The 22838-nt window shown below is 38.6% G+C and overlaps 1 long non-coding RNA gene across 3 annotated transcripts in view; it reads left to right on the top strand.

Annotated features, from left to right (window-relative positions):
• The window catches only part of LOC128104602 (uncharacterized), a 29109-nt gene extending 18527 nt beyond the window's left edge, over positions 1–10582 (top strand). For all 3 annotated transcript variants that reach the window (XR_008216047.1, XR_008216038.1, XR_008216042.1), the window contains 2 exons: positions 2556–2654; positions 8721–10582. This is a non-coding gene — a long non-coding RNA (uncharacterized LOC128104602). The remainder of the gene's footprint in view (positions 1–2555; positions 2655–8720) is intronic.
• The last annotated feature ends 12256 nt before the right edge of the window (positions 10583–22838 follow it).

Raw genomic sequence — 22838 nt, 5'->3', positions numbered from 1 at the left:
AAAAAAATATCAGTTATTTGACTAAGCTTCTAAACCAAGTTTTTAGAAAAAATATAAAAGGTAAAAATATTTTGTCTAGTTTTTGCCCTTATTACCATTTAGAAAGAGAGATATCTGCATAGCTATGTTTATTGATACTATATGCACAGTAGCAAAATTATGGAATCAGCCTAAGTATCTATTAGCAGATGAATAGATAAAGAAAACATCATACATATATGCAATAGTTTATTACTTAGTCATAAAGAAAAAATAATGCCATTTGCAAGACTACTGATGGAACTAGAGGACATCATGCTAATTGGAATAAGCTAAACAGAAAAAGACAAGTATTACATGTTTTCTCTCATATGTGGAAACAAACAAGACATCTTGACATTAGAAAAGGGCCTATCAAGGAATGGGAAGACAGCTGGGAGGAGAAAAAGAGATGAGAGACAGTAGAAGAAAAGGTACATATAATTAAAGCACAATATGAACATATATAGAAATGTCACAGTGAAATCCATTAATCTGTACACAAAAAAGGTGTTCATACTTTTTAAAATGAATACACTAAATTTGATGTACTTCTGGGGTAGGCATCAGGTTAGAATTGTGGAACAGATATAAAGGTATTCTCTGTGATGTTTTGGTGACTGAAACCATATGAGTGAGTTGAAGGAAAAAAAGAAAAGATGCTGAAGGGAGGCATATTAGACAAAACCATGAGAAAAGAAGCAACTTTGAGGAAGTAATATCAGCAATTTAAATCAAAGAAAGATGCTTAATTAGATAAGAAATAAAAATGCCCAATTAAGTTTTATAAAAAGAAGAAAAGTGTCACCACAGTATAACAGTAGCACACAGACTAAATCAATGGAGAACTCACCTCTTAAACACCACTAAGTCTACTAATCCATGAACATGGTGTGTCTTCATTTCTTTAGACACTCTTAATTTCTATCATTAGTGTTTCATGTTTTCAATACATAGATACTTCACATATTTTAGTAGATTTGAAACTAAGCATTAATATTTCAATATTTGGTTCTGCCTTTTCATGTTTTATCTTAATTTTCATAATACAAAATTAAATGTTTACATGCTGACACAATTGATTTTATACCTGAAACTTGATATACTCATTCAGTCTAGGAGCTTTTCATGTAGACACTTGTGGATCTATATATGGACAACAAAGTAATTTAAAAATGGAAATAATTTTCTTTCTTTCTAATTTCATGCCCTTGTGTCTATTGTGTCTTCTTCTGAACTTACATATTGGATAAGATTTCTAATATGCTGTTGAATAGGAGTAGGCATAACAGATATTCTTGTCTCCTCCCTTATGTAGTAAGAAGTATTGTTTCATTAGTAAGTATAATTTTAGATAACTCCTTCCAGTGAAGGATATTAATTCCTATTTCTAGCATGCTGATAGATTATATGTTTTAAATTCTTTCAAATACCTTTTTTCTACATCTATAAATTAACACTTCTTCAGTTTGCAATATGGTTAATTACAGTGATTGGTGTTTGTTGTTGTTGAGTCAATTTTGCCTTTCTGGGGTAAACCTCTTTTAGTCATGATAGACAGTCTTTATTCTACATTGCTGGATTCAATTCGACGGCTTTTAGTAGCTTCCTGCACCAGTGTCCATGAGAGATTGGTTTGTAATTTTTATTTATTATTTTGTTTTTGTCTACATTTAATATCAGGATAAAACAATCCTTGAAACTGAGTCAGAATGTGTATTCTCTGTTTTGTTATCTAGATTATTTATAGCATTTGTCTTACTTTTTAAATGTTTGGTAGGCTTGAAGAGTGGTCCTGGATCTTTCTCTGACAGAAAGTTTATAGGAATAAATACAATTTTAAACTTAGGTTATCTATTCATATAGATATGAATTTCATATAGAATGAATTTTAGTAATTTATATTTTAAGTATTTGCTTATTTGATCCAACTTATCAAATTTATTAACAGTATTGTTTTAAAGTATTTCCTTATCATTTTAAAATTTGTAGGGTCTATAATAATGTTTGTTGTTTCTTTTTTTTCTTTTTTAGAGGAATATGGATTTTTATTCATAGCATTTTATTTATTCGTTATTTTTTATTTATTTTATATCCTGAATGAAGTTCCCCTCCCTCCTCTCCTTCCAGGCCCTCCCTCCACCTGCCCCCCCAATTCACCCCTCCTCTATTTCTGTTCAGAAAAGGACAGGCCTCCCATGAGTATGAACAAAACATGGCATATCAAGTTGTAAGACTAAGCACCTCCCTTTGTCTTAAGGCTGGGCAAGGCAATCCCAGTGTGAGGAATAGGGTCCCAAGAGCCAGTAAGAGTCAGAGACAGCCTCTGCTCCCACTGTTAGGAGTTCCACAAGAAGACTAAGCTACACAACTGTCACATACATGCAGAGGGCTTAGGTCAGTCCCATTCGGGTTCCCTGGTTGTCTGTTCAGTCTCTGTGAGCTCCTGTGAGCCCAGGTTAGTTGTTTCTGTGGGTTTTCTTCTGATGTCCTTGACCCCTCTGGCTCCAACAATCCTTCTTCCCTCTCTTAAACAGAATGTTGAATGTACTAATGTTGAACTGTGAGTCTCTGCATCCGTTCCACCAGTTGCTGAGTGAAGCCTCTGTGATGACTATTGAGCTAGGCACCAATCTGTGAGTATAGCAGAACATCATTAGGCATCATTACATTGACATCTTTTTTCCTCCAGTCATGTTTGGTTCTATCCTAGGTCTTTGGGCAATCCAGGCTCTGGGCCTTGGTGCTCCAGGCAGTCTCAGGGGTGGGCTCACTCTTGTGGCATTGGTCTCAGGCTGGAAAAGTCATTGGTTGGCCACTCCCACACCCATTACCAGCCTTTCTAGCACATGCTGTAGGCAGGAAAGATTGTAGGTTGAAGGTTATGTGGCTGGGTTGGTGTCCCAATTTCTCCACGGAAAGTCTTGCCTGGTCAGAGGAGATGACCAGTTCAGGCTACATATCTGCAATCACTAGGAGTCTTAGCTAGGGTCATTCTTGTACATTCCTGGGAGTTTCCCTTGCACCAGGTTTCTGCCTGACCCTGAAATGCTCCCCTTTTCTAGTTGGCTTTTACAGTAATCTCTCCCCAGCCCACCCCTACTTGATCCCTTATGTTCCCATCTCCACCCACCCCAGTCCACCTGGAAAATCTTTTCTAATTCCCTTTCCCAGGGAGATCCAATTGGCCCTCCTTGTTACCTAACCTCTCTGGGTTTGTGGATTGTAGCATGGTTATCCTTTACTTTATAGCTAACATCCACGTCTTTCTGGGTCTGGGTTACTCCACGCAGGATTTTTTTTTCTTGTTCCATCCATTTGCCTTCACATTTCTTGATGTTATTTTTAACAGCTGAATAATACTCCATTGTGTAAATGTACCACATTGTCTTTATCAATTCTTTAGTCGAGGGACATCTAGGTTGTTTTCAGGTTCTGGCTATTATGAATAAAGCTGCTGTGAACATAGTTGAGCAAGTGTCCTTGTGGTGTGATTGATCATCCTTTGGGTATATGCCCAAGAGTGGTATAGCTGGGTCTTGAGGTACATTGATTCCCAATTTTCTGAGAAACCATATTGATTTCCAAAGTGACTGTACAAGTTTGCACTCCCACCAGCAACGGAGGAGTGTTCCCTTTGCTCCACATCCTCTCCATCATGAGTTGTCACTTGTGTTTCTGACCTTAGGACTCTGACAGGTGTAAGGTGGTGTCTCAGAGTCATCTTGATTTGCATTTCCTTGATGGCTAAGGATGTTGAACATGTCTTTGTTTCTTGGCCATTTTAGATTCTTCTCTTGAGTATTCTGTTTAGATCTGTACCCCATTTTTAATTGGATTATTTGGTTTTTTGATGTCTAGTTTCTGGAGTTCTTTATATATTTTTGAAATTAGCCCTCTGTTGGATGTGGGGTTGGTGAAGATCTTTTCCCATTATGTAGGCTGCCATTTTGTCCTATTGATGGTGTCCTTTTTCTTACAGAAGCGTCTCAGTTTCATGAGGTCCCATTTATTAATTGTTGACCTTAGTGTCTGTACTATTGGTATTCTGTTCAGGAAGTTATCTTCTGTGCCAATGCACTTTCTTTTCTATCAGGTTCAGTGTATCTGATTTTATGTTGAGGTCTTTGATCCACTTGGACTTGAGTTTTGTGCAGGGTGATAGATATGAATCTATTTGCATTCTTCTACATGTTGACATTCAGTTATACCAATACCTTTAGTTGAAAATGCTTTCTTTTTTCCATTGTATACTTTTGACATCTTTGTTGAAATTCAGATGTCCATAGGTGCATGATTTACATCTGGCTCTTTGATTTGATTCCACTGATCCACCTATCTGATTTTATGCCAGTACCATGGGGTTTTTATTACTATAGCCTGTATTAGAGCTTGAAATCTAGGATGGTAGTACCTCTGAAAGTTCTTTCATTGTAAAGTATTGTTTTAGCTATCCTGGGGTTTTTATTTTTCAATGTGAAGTTGAATATTATTCTTTCAAGGTCTGTAAAGAATTGTGTTGAAATATTAATGGGAATTGCATTAAATCTGTAGGTTGCTTTTGGTAAGATGGCCAATCTTACTATGTTAATCTTACCAATCCATGAACATGGGAGATCTCTCCATCTTCTGATATCTTCTTCAATTTCTTTCTTCAAAGATTTGAAGTTCTTATCATACAGGTCTTTTACTTGCATGGTTAGAGTTACACCAAGATATTTTATATGATTTGTAGTTACTGTGAAGGGTGTCGTTTCCCTGAATTCTTTCTCATTCTGTTTATCATTTGTATATAAGAGGGGTACTGTTTTTTTTTAGTTAATCTTGTGTTCCGCCTATTCACTAAAGTTGTTTATCAGCTGTAGGAGTTCTCTAGTAGAATTTTTGGGGTCACTTATGTATACTATCATGTCATCTGCGAATAATGATACATTTACTTCTTTTCTGGTTTGTATCTCCTTGATCTCGTTTAGTCGTCTTACTGCTCTAGCTAGAACTTCAAGTACTGTATTGAATAGATATGGAGAGAGTAGAAAGCCTTGTCTTGTTCCTGATTTTAGTGGAATTGTTTTAAATTTCTCTCCATTTAATTTGATGTTGGCTATTGGCTTGCTATAAATTGCCTTTATTATGTTTAGGTATGTTCTTGTACCCTTGACCTCTCCAAGACATTTATCATGAAGGGGTGTTGGATTTTGTCAAAGGCTTTTTCAGCATCTAATGAGATGATCATGTGTTTTTTTTTTCTTTTAGTTTGTTTATATGGTGTATTACATTGACAGATTTTCATATGTTGAACCATCCCAGCATCTCTGGGATGAAAGCCTACCTGATCATGGTAGATGATCTTTTTGATGTGTTCTTGGACTCAGTTTATAAGTACTTTATTGAGTATTTTTGCATCCTATGATCATGAGGGAGATTGGTCTGTAATTCTTTTTTGTTGAGTCTTTGTATGGTTTGGGTATCAGGGTAACTGTGGCTTCATAAAATAAATTTGGCAATGTGCCTTCTGATACTGTTTTGTGGAATAATTGGAGGAGTATTAGTATCAGCTCTTCTTTGAAGGTCTGTTAGAATTCTGCACTGAAAGCATCTGGCCCTGGTCTTATTTTGGTTGGACAATTTTCAATGACTTTCTATTTCTTTGTGAGTTATAGGTTTATTTAAATTGTTTATATGATCCTGATTTAACTTTGGCAAGTGTTATCTATTGAGAAAATTGTCTATGTCTTTTAGATTTTCCAATTTTATGGAGTATAGGTTTTTGAAGCTTGGCCTAATGATTCTTTGGATATCCTTGGTGTCTGTTGTTATGTCCCCCGTTTTATTTCTGATTTTGTTAATTTGGATAGTCTCTCTCTGTGCTTTAGTTAGTTTGGATAAGGCTTTGTCTATCTTGTTGATTTTCTCAAAGAACCAGTTCTTTGTTTTATTGATTTTTTTGTATTGTCTTCTCTTTTTCTATTTATTGATTCCAGCCCTGAGTTTATTTCCTGCCATCTACTCCTCTTTGGTGTGACTACTTCTTTTTGTTCTAGATCTTTCAGGTATTCTCTTATGTCATTGGTATGAGAATTATCTAATTTCTTTATGCAGGCTATGAACTTTCCTCTTAGCACCAACTTCACCGTGTCTTATAAGTTTGGGTATGTTGTGCATTCATTTTCATTCTAGGAAGTCTTTAATTTCTTTATTTATTTTTTCCTGACCCAGCAGTCATTCAGTAGAGAGTTGTTCGGTTTCCATGAGTTTATAGGCTTTCTGTTGTTGAAGTTCAATTTTAATCCATAATGGTCTGATAGGATACAGGGGGTTATTTCAGTTTTCTTGTATCTGTTGAGACTTGCTTTGTGACCAAGTTTGCAGTCAATTTTGGAGAATGTTCCATGAGCTGCTGAGAAGAAGGTATATTCTTTTGTGTTTGGGTGAAATGTTCTGTAGATATCTGTTAGGTTCATTTGAGTCATAATGTTTGTAAGTTCCATTATTTCTGTTTAGTTTCTGTCTGGCAGACCTGTCCATTGGTAAGAGTGGGCTGTTGAATTCTCCCACTATTAATGTGTGTGGTTTGATGTGAGGTTTATGCTTTAGTAATGTTTCCTTTACAAATGTGGGTACCCTTACATTTGGGGTATAGTTGTTCAGAATTGAGACATCATCTTGGTGGATTTTTCCTTTGATAAGTATGAAATGTCCTTTACCATCTCTTTTGATTAAGTTAGATATTAGGATAGCTACACCCACTTGCTTCTTAGGTCCATTTGATTGGAAAATCTTTTTCCAAACCCTTTATTGTGAGGTAATGTCTATCTTTGATGTTGGAGTATGTTTCTTTTATGCAACAGAAGGTTGGATCCTGTTTTTGTATCCATTCTTCTAGCCTGTGTCCTTATTGGTGAATAGAGTCCATTGATATTGAGAGATATTAATGACCACTGATTATTTGTTCCTGTTATTATGTTGTTGTTGGTGGTGGTGGTGGTCATGGTGTGTGTGTATTTGTGTGTATGTGTGTGTTTCCCTTCTTTTGATTTTGTTGGTGTGAGATTATCTTTTGCCTGTGTTTATGTGGGTGTTGTTAACTTCCTTAGGTTGGTGTTTTCCTTCTAGTACCTCCTACAGAGCTGGATTTGTAGATAGATATTGTTTAAATTTGACTTTGTCATGAAATATCTTGTTTTCTCCATCTATGGTGATTGAAAGTTTTGCTGGGTATATTAATATGGGCTGGTATTGTGGTCTTTTAGAGTCTGCAAGACATCTGTCCAGGCTCTTCTGGCTTTTAGAATCTCTGTTTAGAAGTCAGGTGTAATTCTGTTAGGTCTGCCTTTATATGTTACTTGGCCTTTTTCTCTTGCAGCTTTCAATATTCTTTCTTTGTTCTGTATATTTAGTGTTTTGATTATTATGTGACTCAGGGACTTTCTTTTCTGATCCAATCTATTTGGTGTTCTGTAAACTTCATGTACCTTTATGATCATGTCCTTCTTTAATTTAGGAAAATTTTCTTTTATGATTTTGTTAAATTTTCTGGGTTTTTGATCTAGGATTCTTCTCCTTCCTCTATTCCTATTATGTTACGTTTGGTCTTTTCATGGTGTTCCAGACTTCCTGGATGTTTTATGTTGTGAGTTTTTTGCTCTAACGTTTTCTTTGACTGATGAATCTTTTTCTTTTATTCTATCACCAATGCCTGAGATTCTCTCTTCCATCTCTTGAATTCTGTTGGTGATGCCTGCATCTGTAGTTCTTGTTCACTTACCCAGATTTCCCACTTCCTGATTTCCCTCATTTTGTGTTTTCTTTATTGCTTCTATTTCAATTTTCAGGTCTTGGGTAGTTTCCTTCACCTCTTTGTTTTTCTTTGGCTTTCTTGGAATTCTTTAAGTGATTTATTGATTTCCTCTAATTTTTTTGGTTGTCTTTTCCTCAATTTCTTGAAGGGAGTTTTTCATCTCCTCTTCAAGGACCTCTAACATCCTCATAAAGTTGGTTTTAATACTTTTCTTGTGCTATGTTGGAATATTCAGAGCTTGCTGTAGTGGGATTGCTGGGCTCTGGAGGTGACATATTGCCCTGGCTGCTGTTGTTTGTTTTACACTTACTTTTAGGCATCTGGATTTGAAGTGAGTATAGGTCTAGGTGACATTTTCTGGATTTGTCTTTGTTGGATGGGTGTTTTCTTTCTTAGTTTCTGTTTCCTCTCTGGTCTTCTGGATCCTGTGGCCTGTGGCTGAGTAGAAGGTCTCTACCCTCATTGGGGGCTGGACTTCAGATGATCTGGATGGCCTCTGGTCCAGCAGGGGTTGCTGCCTAAGATTGGGGCTGAAGCTTTGGCTATGTATGTGTGTGTCTTCTGATCTGGCCGGGGGTCCTCTGGAGTTCAAATTCTGGCTTGGCTTCTGGTGAGGTAGGAGGCTTCCACCCGATTTTCAGGGAGTTGGCCTAGTCTCTGGCGTCCAGAATGCTGACAAGCCTCTGATTTTCAGGATGCTGGCCTGGCCTCTGATGGGATAGAAGGCTTCCACCAGAGGTGTGTGTTGGGATATGGTGATGAGGACAGGAGGGGAAAGTGGAGTTATGCTGAGCAAGTACAGGCAGTGTGGGGTCTTTATTCCCTGGGGTTCAGGATGCTGGCCTGGCCTCGTGTTTTCAGGAAGCTGGCATTGCCTCTGATCATTTGTTATTTCTTATAACAGGAACAAATGGTGCTGGCAAAACTGGATATCAACATGTAGAAGGCTGCAAATAGATCCATATCTATCACCGTGCACAAAACTTAAGTCCAAGTGGATCAAGGACCTCAACATAAATCCAGCTACTCTGAACCTGCTAGAAGAGAAAGTAGGAAGTAGTCTTGAACGCATTGGCATAGGAGACCACTTCCTAAATAGAACACCAGTAGCACAGACTCTGAGAGAAACAATCAATCAATGGGACCTCTTGAAACTGAGAAGCTTTTGTAGAGCAAAGGATATGGTCAACAAGGCAAAGCGACAGCCTACAGAATGGGAAAAGATCTTCACCAACCCACATCTGACAGAAGACTGATATCCAGAATACATAAGGAACTCAAGAAATTAGACATCAAAATGCCCAACAGTCCAATTAAGAAATGGGCTATAGAACTAATCAGAGAATTCTCAACAGAGGAAACTCAAATGGCCGAAAGACATTTAAGGAATTGCTCAACATCCCTAATCATCAGGGAAATGCAAATCAAAACAACTCTGAGATACCACCTTATGCCTGTCAGAATGGCTAAGATCAAAAACACTGAAGACACCTTATGCTGGAGAGGATGTGGAGCTAGGGGAACTCTCCTCCACTGCTGGTGGGAATGCAAGCTTGTACAACCACTTTGGAATTCAATATGGCGCTTTCTTAGAAAATTGGGAATCCATCTCCCCCAAGATCCAGCTATACCACTCTTGGGCATATACCCAAGGAATGCTCAACCACACCATAAGAGCACTTGTTCAGCTATGTTCATATCAGCTATGTTCCTGGTCTATTTGATATTTGTAATAGCCAGAACATGGAAACAACCTACATGCCCTTCAACTGAAGAATGGATAAACAAAATGTGGTACATATACACAATGGAATACTACTCAGCAGAGAAAAACAATGACATCATGAGGTTTGCAGACAAATGGATGGATCTAGAAAAAATCATCCTGAGTGAGGTAACCCAGACTCAGAAAGACAAACATGGTATGTACTCACTCATAGCAGGATACTAGACATGAAACAAGGATGACTTGTCTGCTACTCACATCACCAGGGAGGCTACCTGGAAAACAGGACCCCAAGAAAGACACAGGGATCGCCCAATGACAGAGAAATGGAATGAGATCTACTTGAACAGCCTGGACATGAGTGGGGGTAGTGAAAGGCGAGGGTCGAGGGAAAGAGAGCTTGGGGGAGCAGGAGATCCCAGCTGGATCAACAACAGAGAGGGAGAACAAGGAATAGGAGACCATGGTAAATGAAGACCACATGAGAATAGGAAGAAGCAAAGTGCTAGAGAGGCCCACAGAAATCCACAAAGATACCCACACAACAGAATGCTGGCAATGGTCGAGAGACAGCCCGAACTGACCTACTCTGGTGATGGGATGGCCAAACACCCTAATTGTTGTGCTAGAAACCTCATCCAACTACTGAGGGATCTGGATGCAGAGATCCGTGACTAGGCCCTGGGTGGATCTCTGGGAGTCCAATTAGCGAGAATGAGGAGGGTTTATATGAGTGAGAATTGTTGAGACCAAGGTTGGATAAAGCACAGGGACAAATAGCCAAATGAATGGAAACACATGAACTATGAACCAAGGGCTGAGGGGTCCCCACTGGATCAGGCCCTCTGAATGGGTGAGACAGTTGATTGGCTTGATCTGTTTGGGAGGCATCCAGGCAGTGGGACCAGGTCCTGTGCTCATTGCATGAGTTGGCTGTTTGAAACCTGGTGCCTATGCAGGATTGTTTGGCTCGGCCTGGGAGGAGGGGACTAGACCTACCTGGACTGAGTCTACCAGGTTGACCTCAGTCTGTGGGGAAGGCTTTGCCCTGGAGGAGATGGGAATGGGGGGGGGGGGGGTTGGGGGGAAGGTGAGGGGGACGGGAGGGGGGGAGAACAAGGGAATCCGTGGCTGATATGTAGAACTGAATTGTATTGCAAAATAAATTAGTTTTACTTGAGCCAAAATGTATTATTTCCTGAATTTTATCAGAGTTGGCACTGAGTTTACTGATTTTTTAAAAATTATTTTTAACTCTCATTGATTGTTGTTAGTGTTCGTTATGTCTTTCATCCTGCTTGCTGTTAGCCAAATTCTCCTTGCTTTTGCTTGTTCCCTATATTGGAAATTTAAAATTTTATTTACACTTTTCTTCTTTCCTGGTCTCTTTGATATTATTATCTCTTTCTATGAACTGTTTTGATTATCTATAATATATTTAATGCTACAAATCTCTTTCATTCATATTCAGTATAGCACTTGAGTTTAGCAGAGCAATATGACAACAGAAGGAACTCAAGGGGATGTAACTAGGAAAACTAGAAAAAGTCAAAGTATCTTTATTTGCAGATAATATGATTTTATCCATAAATGATCCTAAAAACCCCACAAGGAAACTTTTACAGCTGAAAAATAATTTTAGCAAAGTATAGGATAAAAATTAACACACAAAAATCAATAGTCTTCCTATATACAAAGGACAAGCAGACTGAGAAATAAATCAGGGAAACAATGCCTCTCATGTAGCCTCAAAAAATATCCTGGGATAACACCAATAAAGCAAGTGAAAAACATATAATAATTTTAAGACATTGAAGAAAGAAATTGAAGAAGAGAGCAGAAGACATAAGACTCTCCCATGCTCGTGGATCAATAGGATTAATATAGTGAAAATGGTCCTCCTACCAAAACCAATCTATAGATTCAATGGAATCTCCATCAAAATTCCAACACACTTCTTCACATAAATTGAAAGAACAATTATCACCTTCATATAGAAACACAAAAGATAGTTTAGAAAAAATCTTGAATAATGAAGAACTGTAAGAGGTATTACCATCCCAGATTTCAAGTTGTATTAGAGAGCTATGGTAACATAAATAACATGGTATTGGCATAAAAATAGACACATTGATCAATGTACTAAAATTCAAACTGAGACGTAAGTCCACAAACCTTTAGACATTGTGTTTTTGACAAAGAAGCCAAAAATACACACTGGACAACATCTTCAATAAATGGTTATTTTTCAAGTATTGCTTTGATGTTTATCTGAGATAATTTAATATTTTTTATTTAACTTGTACCCAATTATCTTTAAAATGAATGCACTTGGTGTGCACTGGCACACATCCGTAACACCAACTACTGTGGAGGCTATGGTGGGAGGGTTATTTGAAGCCAGAAATTTGAAATCAGCAGGACCCTTTATAAGAAACAAAATCAAAACAGTACAAAAAATAAATGCAAGAATGGTGTGTGCATAACTTATTTGAACATTAAACCATTTAGTCATTGAAGTGAAATTAGGACATGACATTTGAGGTAGCTCTTGGTTCAATCAAATATATCTTCTTATATCTTTGGATCATTCCAGTTTTCTGTGATCATACTTCTGCTAGCCATGCCGATTTCCTTATATTAGTTGCTATTTTATTTTGCCACAAAGTTCACGATTTTCAACTTCCTTTACTTTTAGAAGAAATACTTTTCTTTAAGTCAGTTTGTCAACAAAATATTCAATACTCATTATTGTTGTGAATCAATACTTTTGATTTTTTTGAACAAAGTTAATTAGAACCAATTCTTTATGTTCTTATAATAAAAGATCACTTTCACCTAAAATTCAAGAGAAACATGAATGCATTCTATCATCATCCTTAAACAACTCTCAATCAAACTAATGGTATTTTAAATTGAATGAAAATCTCATGGGATAATAAGATACTTAAATTTGTTCATATGTCTTATATGTTAATGAAATGGTGACAATAATAACCCTATTGATTAATTTTTAGCATTTAATTTGGATACTTAGAACTTATGGGTAATGAAGAAATAATTATCAAAATATTGTCTCATCAAGATGAAAAACATTCTAATTTAAATTTAATCAAACAAGTTGAAAGGAATTCCTAGGGAATGAGATGATATATCTCTTTTGTGAAGAATAAAATCTTCCTTCTTTCTGTGTCTAGTAATGCTCTAGCTAGACCATGAAATTCAAGAGAAGACTCGAGGAAACATGGTTTTAGCAGCATAATGAAAGAGCACAGCTTTTACTTAAGGACCTATAATTATAAAGACCTATAATCATCCTTCTAAATCAGGATAGGGAATTCTCAGCACCTCGCAGTAATTATCAGGGAGTCTAAAAGAGCTAAGAACACCTGGACACTCCAAGAATGTGCATGATCTGAGGCAAGGTCAGCTTCGTGGGCATATGATGTACATAGTTCCAAAGGTTAAAGATTCAGAAGAAGCCTATCTTAGCCTCAGTGTTCTATTTTAACTTTCTTGAAATTCTTAATAATTTAAAACATGGAGTTAGAAACATTTCATTTTTCTCAGGACCCTGAAAATGTATACCCGGTGCTGACCCAGTAACAACTGGGAGAGTAATATTTGAATGAGGTATCTGAATAGTAAAAAAAAAAAAAAAAAAAAAAAAAAAAAAAAAAAAAAAAAAAAAAAAATCATGCTAGCATCCTTGTCAGTAGGGTACACTGAGCAGAACAGAGAAAACAATAAAACCTGTTTTAAATGAATTTTTCAGTTAGCTTTCAAGAGCAGTATTTTCAAAACATTTGTAATTTCCCGCTTCTGTCATTATAGTAAGAATATAAAAATACATTCCTGCTGTACAGGTTTTATAGTCATTAAAAAGTTCTATTTTATACTGTATTACTATAAAACTGTTACTTTTCATCATTGTCCAATAGTCTAAATAAAAAGGAGAGATGTGTATAGTTTGTAAAATTTTAATAGATAAAAAGGAAAAGGAAATTAAATTTAATAATTGTGTTTTAATTTAACTAATATTTTAAAATATTATTTCTACAAGACATTAATGAAAAATATGTGACACTATATACTTTTTCTGTCTTTGAAATCTGGTACGTATTTTGAAATCTCAGTATCTCAATTTGTACTAACCACAGAATAACCATGTTTGGTTAATTGCTATGTCTTCAATAATAGTTTTATATGTTTTAAACCACATAAATTACAGGTAAGTTTAAAAAAAAGACAAGTTCTAAGTTCCAATATCTTAATATCCTGTACCCTAATAGATGCCCTTGAATGTCTCCTGTGGTATATCGATTTCACGCTGAAAATTGTGATCTACAACTATGATTAGATTTGCCATGTTTCTCAGAATGGGAATTCTAAAAGATTCTAAAAGATGAAATGGTTATATTTTTGATGCCATGATTAATATTGTTAGAGAAAGGAATATAAACTCTATTGATAGGAATATAATAAGTTTTATCATTTAAAAATAATGCATGACCATCCTGTTCCCTTATGTTCTCATCCCCCATGCCCTACCCTCTATTGCCCCCCCACCCCTAATTTACTCTTGAGATCTCATCTGTTTCCCCTTACCAAGAGGATCCATGTGTCCCTGTTAGGTTCTCCTTGTTTCCTAGCTTCTTTGGAGCTCTGGGTTGTAGCCTGATTATCCTTTTTTTTTTTTAACATCTAGTATCCACTTATGAGTGAATACATGTTAGGTCTTCCTTGTTTCCTAGCTTCTTTGGAGCTCTGGGTTGTAGCCTGATTATCCTTTTTTTTTTACATCTAGTGTCCACTTATGAGTAAATACATACCATGATTGTCTTTCTGAGTCTGGGTTACCTCACTCAGGATGATATTTTCTAGTTCTATCCACTTGCCTGCAAATTTCATGATGTCATTGTTTTTTACAGCTGAGTAATACTCCATTGTGTATATATACCACATTTTCTTTATCCATTCTTTGGTTGAGGGGCATGTAGGTTTTTTCCAGGTTCTGGCTATTATGAATAATGTTGTTATGGAAATCTATAGAGACAACTGAACCAAGCTTGTAGGAACTCACAAACTTTAGACCAACAGCTGTGGAACCTACATGGGGCCAGACTAGGTCTTCTGTATACAGGAGACAGTTGTGTAGCTTGGTATGTTTGAGGGATCAGGATTTATCCCTGGCTCATGAGCTGACTTTCTGGAGCCCATTATCTATGTCGGACACCTTGCTCACCCTTGATGCAGGGAGTAGAGGCTTGGTCCTTCCTCATCTAAATATACCTGGCTTTGTTGACTCCCCATGGGAGGTCTTACCCTTTTGGAGGAGGGAATGGGGGATGGATGGTGAGGAGTGGGAGGAGGGATGAGGGGGGTACTTTGTGGTTGGTATGTAAAATGAACAAAATTTTTTAAATAAAAAGGAACAGCGCATGAGATGTAGTTTTTGAGAAAATACAATCTCAATTTTTATGAATGACTGAATCTTAAGCAAACTACTGCACTGACCAAACTACTGCATAGTGTCCCATACTTATGGACATTCTTCCTTGAGAAACTCAGAATAAATGCAAGAAAACTGGAACAGTAACTAGGACCCACTTGGTTCATGGAAAACTTCTTTTGAAAACAGTATAGAGCTCAAATGTTTTCTCATTGTCTTTCTTCCAAGCAGGAACAAAATGTGGTCAAAATTGGGCTTTAAAAGTAGAATTTTCTCTCTGTAGACCAGGCTGGCCTTGAACCCACAGAGTCTGCCTCCTGAGTGTTGGGATTAAAGGCATGCACCACCACCACCTGGCTACAAACCAGAACAATGAATGATTCATTGCAATGAACACTTACAAGTAAAGATATATGGACTAAAGGATATACTGTGTGACTCCACCCTGAGACTTTTTTATTTATTTTTCTTTTTATATGTTAGTTTGTTTGCTTGAGTTTTTGTTCGTTTGTTTTCTTTTAAATTTTATTTTATTTTGGGGGAAGTTTGCAAAGTCAGAGGGCAGATATGAAGGGATGGGGAGATGAATGGGATTGGAGTGCATGATGTGAAATCCACACACACACAAAAAAATCAATTAAAAAGTCTGAAAAAAAGTAGATTTTCCTAACTGGTAAGGATGAATTTAAGAGGTCAAGAAAGGGCCTAGGGCAAGCAGAAAATAAACTAGTGTATTACAATAATGATCTAAGCTTGTTCACCAAGTCTCATCAGATTCATATGCTTGCTTATTAAGATGTTTTACTTGGGACACTTGACAAGTGAAGTTCTAAAAATAGTAAGTTAGAAAGAAGCAATTGAAAATGCTTGTAATGAAAATTTATGTGATTGAATCTTGACTTTATTTGAACCTATACTTAATGGTGTCCATTCCTATTTCCTTCTTCACATTGCCCTCTACTTTTCCACAAGTGTACATACAGTTAACTTATCTCAAATCAAAAGTACATCCTAAGTGAAGACTTCTCCATGTGCCCCTGTGACATCTATACACTCTCAGTGCTTAGGGAATTGGCTAAATTAAGATAATTCAAAGACATTCCACAACACAATTGTTCTATAGTTTTTTAAATCCCATATAAAATTGTACAAAAATATATACATATTGAAAGGAAATATGTTGGCTCAGGACCTCCAAGTCCAAGTTCTCAGATCAAGTTCTCAGCACAAAGGAGATTTGTTGGCCTCAGAGGGCGATAGAGGAAGAGGGAGAAGGGGAAGGGAACAAGAGAAGGGGACAAAGGACTGCCTCTGGAGAGAGGGGAGACAGACATGGCACATAGGAAAATGGCAATGAAAGGACCAAGCAGACACCATAACAGGCTGCTCAGTCTTCCATAATCAGAGGCTTTTCTGTCCTGCCCGGTCCTGCAGCCGCTTTAAAAATAATCACTCTGAGCCTTAATATTAATTACAAACTCTTTGGCTTATTGCTCAAGCTTATTACTAACTAGTTCTTATAACTTAAATCAACCCATTTCTATTAATCTATGTTTTGCCACATATCTCGTGGTTTACCTGTGTTATAATACATCTTGTGCCTCCACGGCTGGCTGGTGTCTGTGCCTGACTCCACCCTTCTTCTTCTGGTATCTCTGCTTGGATTTCCCGCCTGGCTCTTATCTTGCCTTGCCATAGGCCAAAGCAGCTTTATTTATTGGAGCAACACATATTCACAGCATACAGAAAGATATCCCACATCAATCTTCTGTTAGAGATCAGACCTCAGTTTCACTTTCCTGAGACTGAATAAGCAGTTTCTGAATGAGCCACAAAAAAAGGACAACCAATCTCTGATACCCCTGACAGCAAGGGTAAGGAGGCCTGGTACATTCAGTACTTGGCCAGCCCAGGCCTGAGCCAGCCCCCACAGTTAGTAGGTACCAGCCTCCATAGCAGTTCAAGGACAGGGTGGCCTGGGACTTGTCCAGGCCTGCCCCAAAATGGAAAAAAAATGTAGCCCTGACCATCCCCTAACCAGCCCTAGCCCATTAGAAGTTAATAACATGATTGCCACTCACATAAGTCAATCATATATCAATCATATATCTTCTATGATCTTGTTGAATATATTTTCTGTGCCCTTGAGTTGGTATTCTTCTCCTTCTTCTACCCCTATTATTCGTAGGTTTGGTCTTTTCATGGTGTCCCAAATTTCTTGGACATTTTGGTTCATGACTTTGTTGGCTTTAGTGTTTTCTTTGACTGATGAATCTATTTCTTCTACTGTATCTTCAATGCCAGAGATCCTCTCTTCCATCTCTTGCATTCTGTTGGTTATACTTGCATCTGAAGTTCCTGATCGTTTACTCAGATTTTCTATTTCCAGCATTCCCTCTGTTTGTGTCTTCTTCATTTTTTCTATTTCCCTTTTCAGGTCTTGGACTGTTTCCTTCATTTGTTTCATTGCTTTTTCTTGATTTTCTTTCAGTACTTTATTGTTTTCTTCCAGGACTTTATTGATTTCTTCTAATTTGTTTGCCCTTTCTTCTAGTTGTTTACAGCATTATTCCCATTTTTTTTGTCTTTTTCTCTACACAAGCCTCTACCTTCTTCATGATGTCATTCATAAGGCTGTTTTCTTCTGCTTCTTCCAATTTCTGATGTTCAGGTCTAGGTGTTGGAGGAGGGCTAGGTTCTGGTGATGCTGTATTGCTATTCATTTTGTTGTATGTATTTCTGCCTTGACGTCTGCCTATCTCCTTGTGGATCATTCTTGGCCTTATCAGCACACTTGGTTCAGACAGAGCTGACAGATTCAGGAAATCTCTCTCTCTTGTCCAGATGGGAGCTCTCTTGTCCAAATGGGAACTCCAGGGCAGGATGGGAGCTCTTGTCCAGATGGGAAGTCCGGGGCAGGATGGGAGCTCTTGTCCAGATGGGAAGTCCGGGGCAGGATGGGAGCTCTTGTCCAGAAGGGAAGTCCAGGACAGGATGGGAGCTCTTCTCTCTGTCTCTCTCTCTGTCTCTGTCTCTGTCTCTGTCTCTATCTCTGTCTCTGTCTCTCTCTCTCTCTCTCTCTCTCTCTCTCTCTCTCTCTCTCTCTCTCTCTGTGTGTGTGTGTGTGTGTGTGTGTGTGTGTGTGTGTGCTCCAGAAGGGAAGTCCAGGGAAGGATGGGAGCTGGGGGCAGGCCTCTAAGTCTCAGGAAGTGGCTGGGGTCTCGGGAGGATGGGCATGGGGGCAGGGCGTGGAGATTGCAGGGTCTGCCAGGGGTCCTGAAGAAGGGGATCCTTCCCGGTGGGGCTAGAAGGGAACCTGCCCAGTGGCCAGAACCTGGGGCCAAGTTGGGCAGGTCTTCCCAGGGAGTGGCTGGTGCCCAGGGATGGGGTCCAGGCCCAACTAGGGCACTCACCTGTGCTCCAGAAGGGAAGTCCAGGGCAGGATGGGACTCAATCATATATCTAAGATGAGCTAACTTCCTTGGACACTCCCCTTAGTTATGCTTAAAAGGATCCCTTGCTTCCCTTTCAGGGTCTTTGCCATCTTGCCTTTATGTGGGATGACAGGTCCCAGTGTGCTGGAATAATAAACACTCTTGTTGATTACATATGTGAATGGTGGTCTTTTGTGGGACTTCTCCAGGATCTTAACAACAGTTTATAAAAGTATAAGGAGAAACCCCATGTTAGGATGAGGTTTTTAATTTTAATTGGGCATGTTAATTAGATGAGCCAAAGGGGGCTTTTGATTGTTGGATTTCAATACTTTGATAGCTGGACTTTGGTAGTCAGCCTCAGGAGGAGGGATTGGATCCTGGTGACTAGCTTCAGGAATGTAGTATAATAGTTTTTTAGCAAGACGGGGAATCTGGGAGAAGGGCAAGACCTGCCAGAGACACATATTTGAATGGGCTAAGAGAACAGACATTGGCCTTAGGGTCAAGAAGCGATTAATTAAAAAGATCCATTTTGGCAAAGAGTAAATTAAAAGCTGTTAGATTTGAGCTTGGGAATCATCAGACCACATTTCCCTGTAGTCTTATGGTTATGAGCAGGTATCTTGCAGAATTAGTGTCTGCAAGTCTCTCATAGGTCTTGGTTCCTGGGCTTCAGAAGAGAAAGGCTCAAATTGCAAAGCTGAGGCAGCTTTCTTCATCTCTGGTAGCCTGGTTCTCATAGCTGATTCTGGATCTCTGCTAAGGTGCATATGCTGTCCAATCAATAGAAAGAATTAATATTTATTCTCTATTAAAGTATACTTAAAAAGATATAATAACTAAATGCAATCCTGCATTGGATCCCAGATTGAAAAAGTTTACAACAGTGGAACCACTGGACAAATTTAAATATGTACTTGTCTTAGTTAGGGTTTTTTATTGCTGTGGAAAGATACCATGACCACAATAAGTCTTACAAAGATAACATTTAATTGGGGTGGTTTGCTTATAGTTTCAGAAGTTCGGTCCATTATCATCATGGTGGGGGAGCATGGTAGTAGGCAGGCAGATGAGGTGCTGTAGCTGAGAGTGTTACATCTTGCAGGCAACAGGAAGTCAACCGACTGTCACACTGAGGGAAGCTTGAGAAAAAGAGACCTCAGTGCCTGCCCCCACAGTAACACACTTCCTCCAACGCCACACCTCCTAATAGCGCCCCTCAATTTGGGGGCCTTTTTCTTTGAAACCACCACAGTACTGTATGTTAGATAATGGTTTTATATCAGTGCTACCTTTCTTAACCCAAGCATGGTTGCTCATACTTGTCAACCTAACAGTTAAGAGGCTGAGGCAGGAGAAATATTTCAAGTTTGAGGACAGCCTAGGCTATATACATACTGACCCTCTCTCAAACAACAAAAAAAAACCCTTAAATTTCTGAATTGATCATCTAAATTTTGTTTTATGAAAAAAATAGGCCTCAGGAGTATGTTTTGAAAAATTTCAGGGTAAAGTGTCAGGATATTTGCAACTTCAATCTACTTTCCATGAGTCAGAAGAAAATAACAGAAATGTACTCATACATAGATTAATATAGTATATAAAGAAGTATAAAGTAAAAATACCACAAATGTTAACAAATGACTTGAGAAAGAAACACAGCTATTCAATTTCCTACTTGTCTTCGTTAAGGATTCTGTTGGTATGGTGAAACACCATGACCAATACCTTAGGAGGAAAGGGTTTATATTTCCCTTAAACTGCAACATCACAGCTCATCATCAAAAGCAGTGAGTGTGGAAACTCAAGCAGGGCAGGAACCTGAAGGCAGGACCTAGTGCAGAGGCCATGGAGGGGAGCTGCTTACCGGCTTGAATAGCCCACTTTCTTATAGAACCCAGGACCATCATCCCAGGGATAGCACCACCAACAATGGGCTGGACCCGCCCAAATAATGACAAATTAAGAAAGTGCCCTACAGGCTTGAGTACAGCCCAGTCTTATGGAGACATTTTCTCAACTGAGGCTCCTTCCTCTCAGTTAACTCTCAAGTTAACAATAAACCTAGCCAGCACAATTGACCCCTTCTCAACTTGACACACAAACATATCACTAGTCAACTATAATGTTCCCTTTCTTGTTTGTCCCCAAAATGTCATATTAATGTCACAATATAAAACTTAATATAACTTGTCCTACAGCTTTTTAAAGAATCAAATACTTCAAAAGTTCACTCTTCTTTAAAACATCCAAAGTCTCTTTAATGTGGGTACCTATTAAAACAAAAATAAGTTATACACTTTATTTCTCCAAGAAGGCAGAACCCATAGTGACATTTTGAACAAAGCAAATCAAAGTACAACAGCGTAAAAAGTTCAGTGCTTGACATCTGGAAGTCGAAGGGTTCCAAAGGCTCCGTTTTGTCAGCTGTACTATTTGCAGTCCACAATAGCTTGTCTTCTAGGTCTAGGCTGGCTCCGTTACACAGTTGCAACTGGGCTGCACCTTCACCTTCACCAGAGAGCCTCTCCCAGGCTCTCTTCAGGAACTTGTGGACCCTGCCATAGGGGGCCAGCCTCAAATTCTCTCCATGTGTAGCTCAGGCTGTTCTCAAACTCGTGATCCTTTTGCCTCCACCTCCTTCAGCAAATTCTCCCAGCATTCGTGGAGGACTTACCCTTTTGGAGGAGGGGATCAAGTGGGTCAGAGTGGGGGAAGGTGGGGGTGAGGGGAGCTGGAGGAAGGATGAGAAGAGGATCTGTGGTTGGTATGTAAGATGAATAAAATATTTTAATATAAAAAAGGATCCAAAGCTTCTGACAAAAAAATTCTCTCCATGACCCCTTCAGTCCTGGGGTTTCTACTTCAGCTGAGATCACACCTTCCCCCATGACTTCTCCTGACCTCTCAGTGTCAAGCCTGAGCTGTTCTCTATGACTTTGTTATGCCTTCCAAACCAACCTGTAAAACTCTTACATATTACCAAGTTCTGGCTGCCAGTGACACTCTCTGATATTACCAAGTTTTGCTGCCAGAACAAGGTACAACCTTGGCCACCTCTAGAACACATCTTCTCTGTTCTGACTCTGAAGAAATACTTTTAGAAGATTTTACCTCAATGATGCTGGTCTCTTTTTAATCACTGATAATTTCCCAACTCCAGCTGACCAGCATGAATTGTCCCAGCAAAGAAAAGGTTTCATTTTAGTGGTTCTTGTCTTTTAATTAACCACAACCAATCGTTTAGCCCAGAACCACAGATTCTTAATTCAAAGTATCAAAAATGGGCCAGGAAGAGTGTTTGCTTTCCTCTGAAACTTGTCTGCCTTGCTCTAAACATTTTTATCTTCTAAGGTCCTATATAACAGCCCAATAAGCTTTGAGCACTCAATGGCTTTTTCTAGCCCAAAGTTCAAATGTCACCACAATCGTCCCAAAAACACATGGTCAGGCCTGTGCTGTGGGATGCTCTGTATGGCAAATGTGTTGCTAATTAGTCAATAAATAAAACACTGATTGGCCATTGGCTAGGCAGGAAGTGTAGGCGGGACAAGGAGGAGAATAAAGCTGGGAAGTGGAAGGCTGAGTCAGAGAGACACTGCCAGCCGCCACAATGACAAACAGCATGTGAAGATGCTGGTAAGCCACAAGCTATGTGGCAAGGTATAGATTTATAGAAATGGATTAATTTAAGCTGTAAGAACAGTTAGCAAGAAGCCTGGCACGGCCATACAGTTTGTAAACAATATAAGTCTCTGTGTTTACTTGGTTGGGTCTGACAGCTGTGGGACTGGCAGGTGAGAGAGATTTGTCCTGACTGTGGGCCAAGCAGGAAAACTCTAGCTACAGGCCTGTCATAGAAATATTCTATACCTGGCACCAATTTCTGGCTTAGCCAATTTTCTATTGATATGATAAAATACCACTACCAATATCAACTTGGAACAGAAAGAGTTTATCTCATCTCATAGCTTGTAGTCATTATATATAGACGTCAAGGCAGGAACTCAAGGTCAGAACCTGCAGGCAGGTACTGGTGTAGGGGCTATGGAGAAGTCTATTCTTTTGTTTTTTGAGACAAGATTTCTCTGTGTAGCCCTGGCTATCCTGGAACTAGCTCTGTAAACCAGGCTGGCCTCAAACTCACAAAGATCTACCTGCCTCTGCCTCCCAAATGCTGGGAATAAAAGCATGTGCCACCACTGTCTGACAAGGAGTCTATTTCTATAACTGCTATGAAGACTTGTATTATCTTCAGTAATATGATCTTTGGTACCCCATCAAGGCTCAGGAATCATCAAGAAAGGGCAAAAAGAATGTGAAAGCCAGAGGTTTGGAGGGATGTGGAATGGTGACTGCCACAAATGGCATGGCTAGTATACTCTTGAACTCAAGGCAGCTATAATT

This window comes from Peromyscus californicus, unplaced genomic scaffold (genome assembly GCF_007827085.1).
Source record: "Peromyscus californicus insignis strain IS unplaced genomic scaffold, ASM782708v3 Scaffold_10__1_contigs__length_136768540, whole genome shotgun sequence".
In the NCBI taxonomy this organism is placed as follows: Eukaryota; Metazoa; Chordata; class Mammalia; order Rodentia; family Cricetidae; genus Peromyscus; species Peromyscus californicus.
The sequence above is the reverse complement of the archived record's forward strand: the minus strand, read 5'-3'. Positions and strand labels throughout refer to the sequence as shown.